At 40.0% G+C, this 17,436-nt stretch overlaps 1 protein-coding gene across 6 annotated transcripts in view; it reads left to right on the top strand.

Annotated features, from left to right (window-relative positions):
• The first annotated feature begins 310 nt into the window (after nt 1-310).
• The window catches only part of LOC137244755 (uncharacterized), an 88,887-nt gene continuing 71,761 nt past the window's right edge, over nt 311-17,436 (top strand). For 2 of the 6 annotated variants that reach the window (XM_067774222.1, XM_067774217.1), the window contains exons 1-2: nt 311-565; nt 1,424-1,606. The gene's annotated coding sequence lies outside the window, so the exon portion shown is untranslated. The other 4 variants (XM_067774219.1, XM_067774220.1, XM_067774218.1 and 1 more) reach the window with 3 other exon arrangements.

The following is a 17,436-nucleotide window of genomic DNA, read 5'->3' on the forward strand; positions in this document are numbered from 1 at the left end:
ATTTGCTTTGTGACACTTTACTACATTTTTTTTGTACACTATTCATTTTCATACTCTTCTGCTTTACTGCTAAGCAACAACTTGCATATTTGAGTGTCTCCCGCTTATATGCTTCAAGAGGAAACATATCAAAACAAAAACGAAAGACTTAAGCACAAACTTGATTCACAATGAGCAACGACAATTTTGCTGCAAAACTACAAAACGCACACTGAGAGCGCCATTAACATAAACTTCCAGAGCTTGCGTTGGCTCTTGTGACCACATTCATGTTTAGACTTTTTTAAGATCTTGAGTTGAGAAGGTCGCTGGATTGACTTAACAGTGGTGTACGGTATCACAAAAAGTTAAAGCGGTGTAGATCGCACTCAATCTTTTAAACCAGTTGGTTCGCGAGCGCAACATTACTGTCGATTTAGTTTTTGCTGCTGTAGGCGTTAGCATAACTTTTGGCATAACGCCTCTGTATTTTGGTTTTTTACCGTTAGCTCATGCAATATTCAATTTTATTAACGTTTTTACATTCGTGGAGTACGCGCGCGCAAGCATCTCTTTCGGATGAATGGTAAAAAATGAATAAAGCTCATGTAAAGAAAAAAAAATGTGCAAAGTGCTTTCTGTGAATTTTCTGAAAAAAGGATATGCAAACAAATATAAAACGAAGGATTTCAAAATAGTTTAAGTAAACAAAATAAATATAAAAAATGCATTAATCTTTTAGCTTATTAAGAAGGATTTGTATGAACTCAACGGATCTTTGATTTTAACTGAATTTTTGTGTCACCTAACTGTGAATTTAAATTCATAATAATTTGGGTTTTTATTAAACTTTAGCAATTTCAACGCCCACACCTTACCACAATACATAAAACAAAACTGCTACAGTTATAATTATTGTAACCCTTAATCCTCTCAAATTCGATGTAAAAAGAAAGATTTAATTATTCTTAATTTTTTTTTATTTTTCGCAGCTTTGTTGTCAACGTTGTTGTCGTTAAATTGTGTTTGTTGTTTTTTAGTGAAAGTGATTTGATTTGATTTCAATTCGTTTGCGTTTGTATGCGTGTGACTTTTTTTTAAGCTGCTCAAATCAGCAAAAGGTAGACCAACCAACCAAACGACCAAGCTGCCAAACCAAAAAGTCCACAAATCAAAAAAAAAAAAAAAATGAACCCAACCTACGGTTATAAGCGAGCAGCGTAGTGTTTTAACATTTTACAAGTATTGCAATTTTATTTATTGTTTAAAATACCTTAATTATATTTGTATATAAATAGCGTTAAAAATTTAAAACTGTATTGTGAAAAAAGTACTTACAGTTCCGAATAATCATTGTACTATACATACATACTAAAGTACATACAAATATAAATTATTGTGTTTCTTATTTTTTTTATTTCCTTTCATTGCCGTCAATGTTTAGGAAAATTGCAAATAGTTGTGCTTATAGATGAAAGTTGTATGAAAAGTGGTGCAGAAATAATTTTAGTCGTTATGCAAATTTACAACAGTATTTAAGTTATAATTGCGGATATTGTTTGGAAAACTAAGCTGCACATTTGCATATACTTTTACTGCAATTGTTATATGCTGACTTTTCAAATAGGTGAGTGACTGTCTCGTTCTATATTCACATCAAGAGGTAAAACAAGAAAAAATCAATTTTAACAACAAATAAAAAAAAGTTTGGCTGGAAAGTCTGTGCTCTTATTGAAGTGCAATTCGCATTTTATTTGTTCTTGAATATTTCATTTTAATTTTCATATAGGAAAACTATAAACAGAGACCGTGCACTTACTAAGAAATATAAGGCCTAAGCTTAAGCTTTGAGGTGTAACCGTACAAGAAAAACATAGCACAAAATATCTAGGAGTTACACTAGACAGTAAGTTTTTTTTTTTTAGATTAGATTAGGTTAGGTTAGGTTGGGTGGTAGCTTCCCTGATAGAGGAAGCTCACTTGGACAACATGACGGTCCGTTGTGATACCACATATAATAAACTAAACTAACGGTGACGTAGATATAACTACTTAGAGAATAATTGGGTAGCAACGATAAAGTTCCGAATGATCCCGATCTCAACCTTGGATAGCTCCTCGGGTGATCCAAGTGAGTCACGACCGAATTACTTTCGCCTAGTTCTGGCAAAAGCTGGGCAGTCAAGCATAAAGTGATTTGGTGATTCCACCTCATCATCCTCCATACAGCTGCAGCAGGATGGAGTTTCCAATATATTGAGACGTACCGCATGGATACCCATGAGACAGTGCCCTGTCAAAACCCCAATGACCATTGATAGGTGAGCCTTAGTGAACCCAATTATTTCAGCAGACCTCCTGCCATCCACTTTCGGCCAGAAAGATCTTGATATCCTACAAGACGTAGTGTCCGCCCAACGTTTGCTGAGCTGACTCGAGGCCCAGCTATGGAAGAGCAATCCACAGGTGGCTAGCGGAATCCCGAAATCCCTACAGCCATCTTCATCCGGTTCAGTTGTACCGATTCGGGCTAAGAGATCCGCTTGACAGTTACCCGGAATATCACTATGGCCCGGGACCCAGATAATCTTAATTGTAAAATAATTCGATGCAATCGCAAGTGTGGTCAGGCACTCCCATACCACCCTCGATCGCACTGTAGTTGAGCTCAAGGCCTTTATAGCCGCTTGGCTATCAGAGTAGATGTTAAATTCCCTAACCGTAGTAGCGCTGGATAGCATTTCATCCACCGCATCCTTAATCGCAGCAACTTCCGCTTGGAATACACTGCAGTGATCAGCCAACTTAAACTTGCGGCTTACATTTAGCTCTTGACAAAAGACCCCCCCGCCAACCTTTCCGTCCAACTTCGACCCATCCGTGAACAAGTTAACCGGTCCCATGCCCCAGATAATTCCTCTTCTCCACTCCTCCCTCGGGGGAATGACTGGGGTGAAGGTTGTATAGGGAGCGGCCACCGGCATGCAATAGTCCGTCCTGTCCGGGATAAAGTCGAAACTAGTAAGAAGGCTATAGTGTCCGAAATCAGAAAGCATATAACCCATATCACGAAGCCTGACCAACGACCGGGTCGCGGCTGCCTTTCCCGCAATATCTACTGGATGTATATTCAGCATGACATTCAGTGCCAAGGTAGGTGTTGTTCTCATAGCGCCACTGATACCGATAAGCGCCGTCCGTTGCACTGACACTAGCATTTTGGAGGTGCTCGCCGTGTCCAGTGCTTTCCACCAGACCAGCACCCCATAGATTAGATTAGATTTATTCATTTTATTTCAATAAGTTTTTTACATATCGTCGCTGCAACAATTATGAGTTTTTTTCAATTTTTTTTTATTGGATATTTTATTATCACTATATAAAGCCCACATTCTGCATATGCCGTTTTTTATATCTCATTTTCTTTAGATATGACCGAAAACAGCTATGTGCTTGCCGTACTAGAAGTACTCTGAAAAACGGTTATGTACTTATTTGCTTATAATTTTTTTTTAATCGCTAACGAAAGTGCTTTGAGATCAATATAAAAATAGTTTCAAACCATCTCGCTTCTCAAGGCAGCCGGTTCTAAAAACCGGAGCGACTCGGGATTTTTCCCGACCAAGGGCTGTCGTTTCAGTGTAACCACATTTAATTTGTTGCGTCCCTCCCACAAATTTTTATCCTCCCAGCAGACCCTTGCAGCGGGAGTGCGTCATATTCTCCTGCTCCGGGAGGGTATTGAATCCAATCCGGGACCTGTACTTGACCCTGGTCCAGAGAAATGGTTTTGCTGCGTTTGCCGGAAAAGAATCTTTTTAGGATGGTAACACTCTTGTCAGTGTGTCACGTGCAAGTGATGGTTGCATCGGACAGGATGTTCTGGGTTAGACCCCAAAGCTCGTATCTTTTATAAATCTTTTGTGGCTCCTTGCTGTTCACGCCCAGGGGCGTCCCGTAGTACACGCCTTAGTGCCGCCTCTACCTTCTAGCAGCTTTACTGCTCAGCAAGCCACAACAAGCACCAGCTGCTGCTCGGGCCCTACGGAGCCATCAGCTCACACGCCCGCTTCTACTCATAACCACAATCTCCGTAGTAGAGTCGGTAGCAATGCCGGGCATCAGGCCCGCCCCGTTTTCTTCTCACCCTCTGCCCGACACTAGAATTCGAGTAGGTCAGGAAAAGAGACTCTTAGTCCCTACCACCATTTGCCAGCACAGAATATATATCTTTGCTACATCTGGCCAATGCAGCTTCATCGTTTGACGGAGATGTTCTGGTCTCAGCGATAGCAACCCGCGAAGGGTTTCATCGCGCCATGCTGCCAGGCCACAAACCCAACTCCACCGGGTATCCAAATGCTTACCCAAGGACGTCCAGTGCCAGGGCCACAACAGCAATCCGGAGAAAATCGTAAGACGTTAATAAATTTGGAATCCTCTAGTTAAATTGAATCAAATTTCAAAACATTTTCACAAAAAGAATTCAAAAGCAGAAATTGTTAAATAGATCCCTTCGTGCGGTACGTCAAGACCTTTTTATTTCAAGTTGCTTCCCCGCACGGTGTTAAACTACTCTCCAAATTTTAAGCATCAACACAAAATACGCCTTACTTCTACCACAAAAAATATGTCTTATATACATGAATGAAAATTGTCCAAACTCCTTTCAAAATAAAGTTCTGGATGGATCCGGCATGAGGTTAGAATGAGTCGCAAATTAGTATGCAACTAAAGCAAGTTTTGATTACTTTGTACTGGTTGAACCGATCTCTTTCATTTGAGCAACTCCTAATTGTGTGATTATGCCATATCGGTTATTAGCTCACTGATCTTCTTCACATCCCTAAGACTGCTGTTGGCTTATCAGATTTTGATTGCCTAATCAATATATTTTGACATGAATGCCCAGATAAGGTGTAAATACGGTTTATGAATTACACTGTCATTATATTTGAAATATATTTTGTAGACATCAAATATAATAAAAAACTCAAATTTTCTAGAAATTTTTTGTTCCGCGAAGCATATGGCTCCCCTTATTTGAGTAGCGTCCGGTGCATGATTTTCGCCCTCGTAACCCACTGAGGTGACTACTTTACAAAGAGCAGCTTATGCGCACATGCAGGCAAATAACCAAGGATCACCTAAACCAACATTGCAAATAGCACATTCGCTTTTTAGATCTATCGCTATATAAAATTCCTTCAATATTGTTGCTCCTTAAATCGATATTAGTATCCAATTAATCTTGATTTACCTTGAGTCAGTTTTAGCTGGATTGATGAGCAATCTGCAGAATTCAGTGTAACTAGTCACCATGTTTGCGATGAAGCGTGGTCAATTAGTTTCACAACAACCCAATTAGTTCCAGAACAACCATTGTGAAGGAAGTTTTAAGTTTCTGAAGCAAACCGTATGCAATTTGTTAAAACGCAATACCACTGAAATGGTGATTGGGATTAAGGTAGTACGTGAAATAGTGGCTACCAGTCCTTACTATATTCATAATGTGTTATCATTTCTACTTATAACTCGACAGATTCATATTTATCGATTGAGTGAAATTGGTTTTCGATACGTGATCGTATAACACGACGCGGGCCCAAGCAAAAGAATAGCTATTGTTTGATACTCTGACACTCACTCACAAAGTCCCTTTTGATAGTGCACAAAAGTCTACGAATTAATAACGGAAAAGAGCGGAACTAAAACGGCGTTGGTTTTTTCTACGCCAGGAATCATCGGTAAAGATTAAGTTTCTCAATTCCAGTGCAAAAATCGAAATTTAATTAATAAAACATGGCTCTATTTTATCAGTATCAAAATTTATAAAAATTGCACTGTAAGTTGGCGCCTACTCTGCCTATCTTGAAGGAACAAGTTCTGCCGGTTAAGTTCAGCGCACATCATGTTCCTTTTGAGGCCATACTAATAGTCAAGTAGTAAAACTAAGTATAATTATTATACAGTACTTGTCCATCTATAAATGGTTAGGTTAGGTTAGGTTAGAGTGGCCACCGGTGCGAGCACCAGTGCATTTAGGTCCATAAAGGTCCCGTTGTGATACCACGTGGATCTGTCCTCTACTCAAACCAACAGGTCGATTTAGCAAACGTCAGGAATTTCTTAGGTTCCAAGGTAACCAGATCACAAACATCGTCAAAGAAAGGAGATCCCAGAGATTTCTTCCTCTTGTGCCAAAGCGCCGGACAATCGCACAGAAAATGCTTGACTGTTTCTATCTCCTCTTCGTCTTTGCAGCTCCTGCAGTAATCATTATAGGGATGAGTGTTGTGGATGCCTCCCGATTGCTATGTGGCCGGTTATAAGTCCAACCACCAGAGATATGTCCCCCTTCCAAGAAGGAGACGTCTTGTTCGTCTCGCGTCCCACTAAGGCCACACGAGCTTAGTGTGGTAACAGTATTTAAGATTGCTCCATATCATACCAGCTTCCCTAAGGAAAATCCCTTTCAAAGAGAGCTTACAGGTAGCGAGCGGCATGCTAAGTCCCTTCCAAGACGACGAAAGCGGAACGGATTTAGCCCCTATTGCAAGTTCGCCAGCCATCTCATTGCCGGGCACATCCGAGAGTCCAGGCACCCATACCAGATTAAGGGAAGTTTGCTCAGTGATTTCGTTGAGAGATTTGCGGCACTTCTCTATAGTCCTGGACTTACATGAGACTGATCAAAGCGCTTTTAGTGCAGCCTGGCTGTCAGAGTAAATACAAATTTGGTTATAGCCGTAAACAGCGGCTCCCTCAACCAATAATCCCTGTCTTGGATACCAAGCTCGTACTTCATATCGAAAAAGACAATCGGAGTGCAATAGTCTGACGAAGGCGAATCCAGATTCTTAAAGATGGCTGCATGGCCACATTGTCTCTCCAGCCGGATAACTCTCGCAGCCGCAGAGCATAAAAGGTCACACATTGGTTGGCCGCTAAATCTATTTGCATCATATTAAAAAGAGTGCCCAGCGCCTCCGCAGGGGTGGTGCGCAGTGCACCACCCACGCAGGCTAGAGCCCTTCTTTGTACCTTTAGTGTAGAGTCCATTAATCTCTCGAGTGTCTTCAGCTGGAAGGATGTCAGAAAAATCGGTCTGAAGTCTTTAGGGGTCACGTGACAAGTCCTTCCACCTTTTGGTATGAAGGTGACCCTTGAATCGTTCCAACCCTGTGGAATATCGTTAAGAGCACAAACTCTTTTGAAAATGTTATACAACCAAAAAGAACTCAGCTCGATGGTTTGCTGGAGTTGTACCGGGGCCAACCCATCCGCCCGTGGTGCTTTGAAGGGCTTGAACGACATTAGAGCCCATTTAATTTTATCCATAATAATGAAATTCACTTCATACGGTTCGCCAGTATGACACTCCCTCCGGTTCATTACTTCATCACTAGCGCCAGGAAAGTACATACTCAGGAGCAGGCAAAGGGTGCTCTCCGTCGAATCTGTCCATGTCCCACCAGATCCTTGCAGGCATCCCGAGACACTTTTTGGAGCACCAGAGAGCACCTTTCTGAGAATAGATCCCTCAGAAACCGTCTCGATTTCGCTACAAACCTTCCGCCAAGAGGTCCTCTTCGACGACCTTAGCAGTTTCTTATAATCCCCGAGAATCATTTTGTATGACTCCCATCGACGACGAAAGCGGAACGGATTTAGCCCCTATTGCAAGTTCGCCAGCCATCTCATTGCCCGGCACATCCGAGAGTCCAGGCACCCATACCAGACTAAGGGAAGTTTGCTCAGTAATTTCGTTGAGAGATTTGCGGCACTTCTCTACAGTCCTGGACTTACATGAGACTGATCCAAGCGCTTTTAGTGCAGCCTGGCTGTCAGAGTAAATACAAATTTGGTTATAGCCGTAAACAGCGACTCCCTCAACCAATAATCCCTGTCTGGGGTACCAAGTTCGTACTTCATATCGAAAAAGACAATCGGAGTGCAATAGTCTGACGAAGGCGAATCCAGATTCTTAAAGATGGCTGCATGGCCACATTGTCTCTCCAGCCGGATAACTCTCGCAGCCGCAGAGCATAAAAGGTCACACATTGGTTGGCCGCTAAATCTATTTGCATCATATTAAAAAGAGTGCCCAGCGCCTCCGCAGGGGTGGTGCGCAGTGCACCACCCACGCAAGCTAGAGCCCTTCTTTGTACCTTTAGTGTAGAGTCCATTAATTTCTCGAGTGTCTTCAGCTGGAAGGATGTCAGACAAATCGGTCTGAAGTCTTTAGGGGTCACGTGACAAGTCCTTCCACCTTTTGGTATGAAGGTGGCCCTTGAATCGTTCCAACCCTGTGGAATATCGTTAAGAGCACAAACTCTTTTGAAAATGTTATACAACCAAAAAGAACTCAGCTCGATGGTTTGCTGGAGTTGTACCGGGGCCAACCCATCCGCCCGTGGTGCTTTGAAGGGCTTGAACGACATTAGAGCCCATTTAATTTTATCCATAATAATGAAATTCACTTCATACGGTTCGCCAGTATGACACTCCCTCCGGTTCATTACTTCATCACTAGCGCCAGGAAAGTGCATACTCAGGAGCAGGCAAAGGGTGTTCTCCGTCGAATCTGTCCATGTCCCACCAGATCCTTGCAGGCATTCCGGGACACTTTTTGGAGCACCAGAGAGCACCTTTCTGAGAATAGATCCCTCAGAAACCGTCTCGATTTCGCTACAAACCTTCCGCCAAGAGGTCCTCTTCGACGACCTTAGCAGTTTCTTATAATCCCCGAGAATCATTTTGTATGACTCCCATCTATAAATACCATCTTCAGTTTAGTACACTCCATAATACAAAACCGACATTCTTTAGTACATTGTACGAGACTGTCCAGAGTTTGGATTGTGTATTGTAATGTGCGATAACAAACCACATTGATTACAAACCGATAACAAATAAATAACATATCGATCAAAATCTGATAACTCGCCGATGGAAAATCTTTAAGGTTCAGACCACAAATCGATAGATTTCGATAAGGAACCTATAACCGGATATACAACCGGTACACTGTGATAACAAGCATCATTATCGTACAGGCACGACCATCTCGGGGACGATATAATATGACCATATTGAAAATTTTAGGACATCCCGCCCACTCCCCCTACTTCCATGGGGATCTTGGGGTCGCTAGAGCCTCGGATACTAAATAAAGAGGATTCGCTATGGGGATGTGAGGTTGACAATTGGGTTGGATAACCTATAAATTGCGCTGACAACCGCTTGAATAATTTGGGTGTTTAGTCGCCTATTACGATAGACATACCTGCTATATATAAACTCCCTTACCCGCTAGGGGTTGCAATAACTCGCTGATAGTGGTTGCTTTCGATAAAAAAAAACTGTTAAAATTCGATAAAAAATCGATAACGAACCATCCGATTTCGAGTTCTTTTCTTATCTTTGCTTTTCTTTCGACTATTTTTCTATTTTCTTGCCTTTGTGTTACTACCACTATCCCACAAACTGCACCTACCCTTACATTCCGTAATCCCTTAAACCGTGCGCGAAGATTTTTACAATTGAAAACTGGGCAAGCAATTAATGATTAAAATCAATAATATTAACTACTTACTTTTTGTTTATTTGCAGTCCTTACACGAATTCATGTAAAATTAACTCAACCAAATATTTTGTTATTCTTATACAAAATCCAGTTTTGTTACCTTCCACCTTTACAGCTGTTAAAAATAAACTCCATTAATTTGTCCCAAGGTGAACGCCAAACTTCAATAAAATTTCTCCCCTTATGCAATATTTAAAGCGCAAACAAGAAGTCAAAACGTAAATAAAAGGCAAGAAAGAGGTCACGATTACCCAAAAATATATCCCGATATAAAGAAGTTTTTATGAAATAATTGCGAAAAATAACAAAAGTGATGACAAAGACATAAGAAAAACATATGCATAAGTAACTAGTATACATACGGACATATGTACCCAGCAAAGATTTTCGGAGTGCTCTCTGCTCAATACAGTGACATGAGTACGAATAAATATAATTAGAAATGTGGCATCGTGAATTTATGAACAATAAAAGAAGGCAATTTTACAAGAAAAGTGTTATTCATTGATTGCTTAATTTATTATTAATAAGAAGGTATTTGTGTTGTATAAGTATGTCAAGAGTAGGGTGCCGAATCGCCTCGACCGAGCCGTTGAAGAAGCAAGGGAGGGAAACAGACTTTAAATCCTTCTCAGCCTGTGCACTGTTTTCCAGTACAGAATATTTGAATTTATTTATTTATTTTATGAGTGACTTAAAGCAAAACATAAAGCATAGACTTATCCTTTTTTCCAAAAGAAGCAGACCTACCGGCTCATTCGATTCGGAACAATTACAAGATCACTTCGGGATTATTTTGGGTAACATTTCGGGAAAATTTCAGAACCATTTCGAGACTGTTTCGGGACAATACTGGGGAAGTTTAAGCATCATCTGAGTATACTTCGTGATATTTTAGGTACACCAATGCTTACCCAGGAACGTTGAGTCCCAGAACTCCAATAGCCTTTCTGAACGCAGGTGCATTCACCCATCTCTTACCAGAGAGAAAACGTCGTGCCCATTGCACTTCAGAATACTTCAGAATACTGCAGTTAAACTGCACTGGGTTAATCGCGAATATTACAGAGAGATTGTCGATTTTATGAAGCGGCACAACATCCGCATTGCTGCGACCCAAGGTACTAAGCTCTCGGCAAGATCTGCTCTGCAGACCTGCTCTGGGTGCAACATCAATAGAAAAGATCGTGCCATAGGAAATGGCGACGGATTCGCATTTATCACTCATAACTTAGTGCAATATAATCTATTTGGTCCCAACATCGACCGCAGGGACAGTGTCCTGGAACGTCAAAACATACCTGTGCGGTAAGGCGATGCACATCTAGAATATATCAACATCTATATCCGTTCTGTCACCTGCTATCCCAGTGGATACTGCCCTGATATCAGCGCCCTACCCACTGCTGAAAATAGCATTATCCTAAACGAGTTTCATGCTCACCACGATCTGTGGCATTCTGATTAATAAACACTGAGCAGAGGTGTGATATTGGCGAATCAAATAGAAGATACCTCATTCTGCACAATAAACGGGGACGCCCCCATACGTATTTTAGGAAGCTACCATAGCACGCCAGACATCTCCATCGTAAGCGCAAGACTTGTCAACTGCGTAAGCTGCCAGCCGATGGTAACATTTGCATCAGGCCACCAATACTTTCCCCTCTCAATTGCGGGATCATTCGAATTCATTACTTCAGAGAAATACACTTATTCGCGCAAATATGTGATGCATCCCACGGTCGCCAAATCCAAGCTGCAGACCACCGGACACCCACATAAATACAAATATATCGCGTCTACTATTACCATTACCGCCGCAGAAGCTGAAAGCCACTAAATTTGCTAAACGATCTAAAGCAGTAAGCACGGACGGTATTGCCATGCCGATGCTTAACAAACTTGGCAATGAAGGACTTAAATAATTAGCGCATGTTTTCAACCGGTCTTTGTCCACTTTCGTAATCCCCGAAAAATGGAAAACGGAGAGGGTGGTACCGCTTCTAAAGCCTGGTAAACCAGCTTACGAAGGAAAATAATGTCGTCCTATAACTCTCCTATCGCCAATAGTCAAGACACTCCAAGTCATTCTGCTCCCCAATTTCACCGCAAAACTGCGATTTGCCAATCATCAGCATTGCTTTCGAAAATAACATAGCACCACCACCGCACGCTAAATACCATCAACACACAGACTAATTACGGATTGAATCAAGAACTCCAAAACAAAATAATATTCGTAGAGCTGGGCTTTTCAAAAGCTTTTGATACAGTAAATCATGGGGCGTTACAGCAAGACTTGGTAGAGTCCACATTTCTTCCTTGGTGGACTGCAAATTATCTGCCTGTACGGCAGGCACCGCTATAATTCAGGAACGTAACATCTAAACCCAGACCAATTACCAAGGGGGGCCACAAGTTGATGTCCTATCCCCTCTTTTGTTTAATTTCTTTATATCGAAGCTCCCTTCGCCATCTGAAGGAGTTACCATTGTATCCTACGCCGATGACTGCAAACAAATAGAAAACTTAATATTTCCAGAAGAACTGAAAAACGGTTCCAAGAGACTTGAGTCACAATTCAAAAGAACTGAAACATTAATTCACTAAAAATTTTGCCAGAATCAGTATAGTTTTTTCAGAATAAATGAAATTTTCTTCAAATCAAACTAAACTTTTGTCGAATTAAATGAATCTTTTAAAAGCTGTATTTAAGGTTCAAATATTTTGTCAGAGAAGTATCGTTTATTTTTCTATGGTACTAAGTATATCCATAATGGCTGGGTGGTGTCCTATCCCCACATTTGTTTAACTTCTACATATCAAAGCTACCTTAGCCGCCAGAAGGAGTTACTATAGTTTCCTACGCCGATGACTGCACAATAATGGCCACAGGCCCAGGCCCACAGATCGATGAGTTTTGAAACAGAATAAATGGCTACCTCCCTGATAACTCCAGTTTTTTCGCCTCGCGAAACCTGGCATTATCACCGACTAAATCCTCCGCGACCTTATCTACACCATGGACGTCCCAAATGTCGACCATTTTGAACATCCACGTCGATGGCACTACGCTACCGATTGTCCTACATCCCAAAATCTTGGGTGTGACGTTTGATCAGGATCTACATTTTGGTGAGCATGCAGCCGCAATTGTACCGAAAATCCAGAGCCGTAATAAAATCCTCAAATCCCTTGCTAGCAGTACTTGGGGAAAAGAACAGGAAACGCTTATTATCACATACAAACCAATTGGCCAGCCGATTGCATGCGACGCGTCCCCTATATGTTCGCCAAGCTTAAAAATTACTCACTGGAAGAAGCTGCAGGCCTGCCAAAATACTGCTCTCATAACCGCCACGGGCTGTCATCTTATGTCCCCAGAATACCATCTACATAATGAGGCGATAATACCCCCATCAGGGAGAGAAATGAGATGCTAACCAAACAGTTCCTGTTGAATACCCAGAAAACTGGGCATCCCAACAGACATCTGATTGATGAGCCAACACCGCCTAGGGGCATAAGGAGTCATCTCCGTAAGATTTATGAGGAAATACGACACCTGAGAACACAGCCGTAGGAAAATAGAAAAACGCAAACAGGCCCTCAGTGAACTCCACAAACAGGCGTCGAACCTCTATGCCAGGAATTGCCCGGTGAATCGTGTACTCAAAGTACAACACACAAAACTAGCAGAAGAGGAACGCACTCTCCTTAGGGAAATGCGAGTCACTCTAGCTCAACTCCGATTTGGATACTGTAACAGGTTAAACTCTTACCTATGCAGAATCAACCCCGACATACAGAATATATGTCCTGCTTTTAACATGTCCCCACATGACACCAACCATCTCTTTAACTGTATTGTGGAACCAACGCCTCTAATACCCCTCTCATTATGGTCCAACCCTGTTGAACCAGCAAGGTTCCTTGGACTCCCGTTAGAGGATATTGATGGCAATTTGTGATCGGTCGCACCTTTTGGATGGGGCGAAGCACTGCTACAACAACAACAACAATATCCGTAATGGATTGTTGACGGCTTAATATCTATCGTTTAAGTAAAAATGGGTTTCGATTCGCGAAGCACGATACAGCGCCATGTTTTTCTCTCCGCTTACCTTAAAAAAGGCCATGCCGGGTTTCCTGTTTCAAGTACACTCGTTTGCCTATATATTTTATTGATGAATAGAAAAAAGCTGTTAAGAATATATAGGACGCTCTGTTTAGGGATATTGTTTTGACTCATATGTGACTCTGATTTTATGCTGGGTGTTTGCGTATTACCAAAACATTGTTAAGAAAGGAATACATTTCAACCTAAAAGCAAATGAAAAAAATGCTTTCATATATTTAAGAGTGACATAAATATAGTGAAATACGATTAGTGGCGCAACTAAATGGAATGACGTAAAGCGACGCGTCATGAGGATGCCCCGGATGTGCAGAGCGTGTCAGATTGCAAAAATGAAAAAGTTTTCCATTCAATCGGGTGAATTTATTTATTTTGCTTTTAGGCTTTTGCAATCAATGCGTTTTACGAAAAATAAATATTGTTTACAAAATTTATTGCTGGTCTGGAATCTGGTTTTTAGGCCAATGCGCTGAACAGCAAAACAAGCTATTATCATGATAATATTTTTTTTTTTTTTTTTTTTTTTGTTTACTGTTTATATCACTTTTTGTGTTTGTGTTGTGCCATTTATGCTTCCGTGTCTTGCACTTGACTTATTGGCCCTTTTTCGAAAAACAAAAAAAAGCGCTAAAATAACTTTATTTTTTTTTTTTACAAAAACCCGTAATTTTTGTTTGGGCACTTCTTTGTTAATCATACTGGTTTTTGTTTTAATAATATGTAATAGGGCTTTGAAAAAATTATGCAATGCAATTTTTCAGCTGCAAGCATCAAATAAAAATGCCAAAAATGTTGGCGTGGGTTTTATTTGTTTTTGTCTTATTCGTTTGTTGGATTATTTGGTTTGCACTTTTTGTTTGGATTTATAAAACATATACACAGTTAAATTATTATTTTATTTCACATTTGGTATGCGCAAATTTACATCATTTGTTCATTTGCACTCCATGATCTTTTTGCTGTTCCTTTCGTTTATTGTTATTTTAAAGCATTTTCAGCGCGCTTTTGTACGTCTTTTCATCACCACTAATTAGCTTCATTTGTTGTTTTTAGTCCCTTAATGCTATGAGCTTTTATGGAATGCAATGCTGAAAATCATAAAAAACTTATCTGCTCATAGATAAGTTAGATAATCTCTCTTGCTGTTCAATACAACTACTTTTTAACTTTTTTCATTATTTTTCTAAAACGTTATTGATTTATGACATATCAGCTTTTAAGATCATTAATCATTTTGGACTAATGACCCTATGACGAAAGCTATCATATTTGAACTAACGTGTAGCTATGGAAAAGAAAAAATGTTTTGTTAAGTTCGTAAAAGTTTTTGCTAAACCTTCGGAAGATCGTGTGTCGTAAAAGATAGTATTACTAAAAACCTCTTTCAAATTAATAAAAAACACCATAAAACTCAGGCCTTAAAATGTATGTGCCACAGACAAAGCTGGCATCCATTTCAAGCGCTACAACCTCAAGGTTCCGACTATTTATATGAACCCCTAAGTATTTTCTTATTACTTATAAAGATCTTGCATTAAAATTTCCTGAAGCAAAGTTGATATATGTGGTCTCTAATTGAGAAAACGATAAAACGCCCAGGGAAGATATTGAACCTAACTGTGACGAAGTAAGAATAACGATAATCAGGTTAAAAACAACAAGGCCGCACGTTATGATGGATTCCCTGCGGAGATATTAAAATATGGCAGCAAGGATTTAGAAAGACATATGAATAAACTTATATGCAAAATAGGGGCGGTCAGCGATTGGAATTTAATTGTTATTTTCCCAGTCCACAACAAGACGGATCTTACAAACTGCGCCAACTATCACAGAATTAGCCTTATTAGTATCGCATACAACTTCCCGTAAGGGGTATTGTGCGAAAGTTTGAAGCTCATCGTGAATAGGCTGATTGTCCATTTCAGTGCGGCTTCAGACCTTGTAAATCTACCATCGGCCAGATTTTTACCATTCGCCAAATTTTCTTCGCTTTAAACCGCCTTCGACAGTAAGAAAAGAAGCTACCTTTTTGGTGCTGTGTGAATTTGTTTTCTTCACAAAACTTACACGGCTGTGCAAAATGACGTTGTGTCCCATCATCAGCTCAGTTGGAGCTGGGAAGGACTTCTCTTACGCACTTAACAGGGTTTCAGCTGCAGAGCTTAACTGCTCTGGAGCAAAACTTCTGCTAACTCCAAACTGAATAAAGGAGCGAAAAATGTCTTTGATGGGGAATGAGGTAGGTCCTCCAAAGCCTCAATGCATTTGTGCCTTGGCAACCACGCCATTGTAGGCAGCCACAATTTCGAAATTGTAAAGGACTTTCTTTATTTGGGAACCAGCATTAACACAAACAACAACGTCAGTCTATTAATTCAGCGAAGAATCACTCTTGCGAACAAATGCTACTTTGACCTTAGTAGGCAATTGAAAAATAAATTTCTTACTCGGGAAACGATGATCACGCTCCACAAGTCCCTTACCGTATCCGTCCTGCTATGTGATATAGAAGCATGGAGCATCACAGCATTAGATGAGACATGTCTGGGGGTGTTGGGGGAACAGTTCGTCGAAAGAGTTATGTACCTCAACGCGTCGGCGGGTACCGAATATGATTTAATGACTAGCTGTACGAGCTTTATGCAAACACCGATATGGTCACTCGAGTTAAAACACAGTTGTTAAGTTGGCTAGGTCATGTTATACGTATGAATTACGATGCTCCGGCCGAAAAAGTATTATTGTCGGAACCCGCCTATGGAAGCAAAGGAAGTGGGCGGCCCCCACTCCGCTGGAAGAAACAGATGGAAAACGATTTGAATTCCCTTCTCGTGACCAATTGCCGCCAGTTAGCCGAACGAAGGTGAAAATTTGTCTCTTCTAAGCATGGGGCGGCACTTTGAAAACCTGTTCCTGTAAAATTTTATTTTTATTAGTTGAAGTTGTTGTTGTTGTTGTTTTTATTGCCTAGGTTATTATTGTCCATATTCTTATTGCTGTAATGGTAGATTGTTGCTCTTAATGTTTTTGTTGGTCTTGGTCTAGTGCATGCCTGATTTTACTCGAAATGATTACCCTTATTACTATTTGCATATTTTTTGTTTTTTGATTAATTGGAAGTCAATGCTTGCTCCGTATTGTTGAGAAGTTATACTAACATAACCATTGTCATTATAACTATTATTACTATTATCATTATCATTATCATTATCATTATCCTTATCATTATCATTATCATTATCATTATCATTATCAATATCATTATCATTATCATTATCATTATCACTATCATTATCATTATCATTATCATTATCATTATCATTAACATTATCATTATCATTATCATTATCATTATCATTATCATTATCATTATCATTATCATTATCATTATCATTATCATTATCATTATCATTATCATTACCATTAACATTATCATTATCATTATCATTATCATTATCATTATCATTATCATTATCGTTATCATTATCATTATCAATATCATTAACATTATCTCTATACGAACATTGTTCAGAAAAAATATTTTTATCGGGCAGATAAGCCATAAATTTAACTGAAGAAAAGTCCCTTAAAATCCAAATTTGAAAAAAAAAAAACTGTTATTGATACTCTGAGTTATATTTTGACTCCAAATTTCATGCAAAAGAAAGCTTAATAAGATTAAACAGCAAACAAATAGCTAAGTTGTTCTTAAAACTGACGGAGG

The sequence above is a fragment of the Eurosta solidaginis genome, chromosome 3, assembly GCF_040869045.1.
Source record: "Eurosta solidaginis isolate ZX-2024a chromosome 3, ASM4086904v1, whole genome shotgun sequence".
In the NCBI taxonomy this organism is placed as follows: Eukaryota; Metazoa; Arthropoda; class Insecta; order Diptera; family Tephritidae; genus Eurosta; species Eurosta solidaginis.